Source organism: Rhagoletis zephyria, unplaced genomic scaffold (assembly GCF_001687245.7).
Source record: "Rhagoletis zephyria isolate East Lansing unplaced genomic scaffold, Rhagoletis_zephyria_1.1 Rzeph_scaffold_00072, whole genome shotgun sequence".
In the NCBI taxonomy this organism is placed as follows: domain Eukaryota; kingdom Metazoa; phylum Arthropoda; class Insecta; order Diptera; family Tephritidae; genus Rhagoletis; species Rhagoletis zephyria.
The window spans coordinates 459,612-462,624 of NW_016157156.1; positions in this window are offsets into that span (position 1 = coordinate 459,612).

Consider the following 3,013-nt stretch of genomic DNA (forward strand, 5'->3'; position numbering starts at 1 on the left):
TTTTCAAATTAGGTCCATTATAAATTTAGTTCGTAGCTAGTAGTTAGAGGTTGTATTTAAGATACATACATACTATATATTATTTGACGCCGTTTTATTTTCGCGAAATGGAATTTTATATTTCATAGACATACATATGTACTGTATATTCTACACTTGTTATTCAATATGTTGTTTTATATATGTGATTAGAGGATTGCAATAAAATACGTAAAATTTTTTCACACTGCAAACATTTAGGTTTTTTTTGTATAAAAGTAAGTATTTTTAAGTACGTACATTTTATATTTATGTAAATAATTGTCCTTAATAATTTCCGTGCGGCCGGTACCGGCAAGCTGGACAATCCACCACAGATAGGACTTATTTTTCAATAACTGGCAAACATATCTGTAGAAATTTGATAAAACAACTTCACTCGAGTGGGTCATTTTCTCATTGACTTCTCATGCGATATTTTCATTTGTAATCATTAAGGGCCAGTTTCTCAGTGCCAGTTTAAACTTAGATTAAGTAAACTGAGTTTAAATTGAACAGCTGGCTGGCATTTGATTGGCTGATCTTAGTTTAAACCAGCCAGATCGGGCGTTTAAACTTAGTTTAAACCACGGCCGTGAACTGAAAAACTGGGCCTAAGAGGAATATTTTATGATGCTTTATTGAAGAAAGTTAAATAAAGATTTTAAATTTTTAATGGAAGTTCCTTATATTTTACTCTAAATTCCAACTTGCAGAAAGCACAGAAGTTGCTTGGTCAAAAGTCCACAAGCATGTAAATTAGGATGCGTCAATTTGTATGAAAGCTTTTTTTTCGACTATGCGCGTTTAGCACAAAAGGATTCTACATACGTGTAATTCTAAGCAAATTTTCCGAAGAAACCATGGGTCTATAATCAATTCGGAGTTTGCTAAATTGCAAAAACAGGTTTCTTAGCATTTTGCTGTAGCGTCGTAAAGAAGTGTTTAAATTTTATATGAAAACATGCCTAAAGGGGTTTTTTGGGATGAGGAATCCATTTCTGCCTTCTCTTTTTCTTAAAACTTCCACCAGAGGGCGCAAAAGTAGAAATTTTCACATTTTCTTCGAAACTTATTTTCGCAATTTGTCAAGCCGTAAAATGATTTTAGAGCCATGGTTGCTTCGGAAAACTCGCTTAGAATTATACGTAGAATCCTCCTATAATGCTATACGCGCATAATAAAAAAAAATTAATCCGCCCTAATGTGCATACATCAACAACTGAAAGGCGAAATGTGTTGTTTTTACAAAGAATTTCAATCCTAAATTTAAAGTTCTTCCAACGTGGTTTTATCCTAGCTGACCAATCGTCAAAAACCGAACCATATTCGAAACATATGCGACAACAAACTTATCGAGAACATTAGAGAAACTTATTGACGATCATAATAGATTCTTCAGCGGTTTAAGTAAACTGATACCCACTGTTATACTTATGTATTCCTGCATTAATCTTACGTTCATCACAATAAAGCCTATTTTGTCAAGCTGTAAAGCAAATGGAGAAACGATTTGACCCAAGCTCGACTCAGAATGATTATGGAAAACATCACAAGTCATTGCCCGATTGGAAGACATGCCAGTAGAATGAGCTGTAGGGGCCCGAATGAAATGAATTCGGAAGAGTTCAGCTCTTTCTATGCCGTTGTCCGGTCTTTGCGAGACTTATATGTCGGTGTTTTCTCCACCAAATCTTTTTGAAGTGAAACTTAATCAACGAAACATAATCACGACAAGAGATCGACTACATACATACATGATCAGGGGCGCACACAGGAATATATTTTGGGAGGGGTTTATACTTCTGAAAATTCGCTTCAGATAATAGGCTCTTTAAAATACATTTATGCAAGTTTTATGTACAGTATGTAATAAATAAATAAACCTTTTAAAGTTTCATAAATTGTACTATATTTACTTAAAATTAACAAAGAACTCAAACATTTTAAACCGACTTATGTATGCTACCGCGTAACTTTGGACCACGTGAACCGATTTCAATTTCTGTTTTTTTTTTATCGGAAAGATGGTACCTCAACGGTCGTTCCGTAATTTCGTTTAGATCTGATCATTTTTGCTTAAAAATTACTTGTTTAATAAAATTTTCTATAAAAATAAGATGCGCTCAACTTTCAAAAGTAATAAAAACATTTTAAAAAGAAATTTAATGATCATTTTCCTCGATTTCTGGTCACTACGCTAGATTTTCGTCACCGAAATTCTCTAAATGAAAAGCAGTGGACCTAAAAGTATACTGAATCGAAAAGTAATAACTGTAATGTGTAATCAACAAAATCTGGCAGCATGAGGGGTATGTAACTAAATGTTGCTTTTGGAGTTTTTTGGCGATCAAAATCAGCTATAGCAAATGCTGGAATCCCGCTGCTGGTTTTCGATGGAGATGGTGATTTTTAAACTTTTAATAGCTCTCAAGAAAAGCGAAAACTTCATATAAAATGACGCACAAGAAACTTCTTAAATCCTTTGTCAAAATTTCTTAAATCTGTTTGCAGCTCTCAAGAAAATAATGCTCGCATATTTGTTTCTTCAAGAAAATTTACAGCAAAAGGAGATTTATTTTTCAAGCAAAAAATAATAAAAAACAAGTAATGTTGTCTCTCAAATAAATGACCAAATACAAATTTTTTAGCTTTGCTTTTAACTTTATTTGCACTAATTCATGGGCTACTTGCGCAGCGCTTTAAAAATATTTTGTATGGTTAATACGCGTGTCAAATACAAGAAAGACCCAGAATTTTACTCTGGCGGTGTTATTTATACACTTATGAAATGAATACAAAATATAACGGTGGCTATTTAACTATTTACAAAATGTATGTACATACATATATGGCTTATTAATGTTGTAGTACGTATGAGTGAAGATGATTTAACTACACGTATACACTCATGTATATATAGGTATGCTAAGGTGGTAGGCAAAGTGATAAGTATACCCAGCGGCGGTGTAAACGAGTATACCCAGCGGCAACA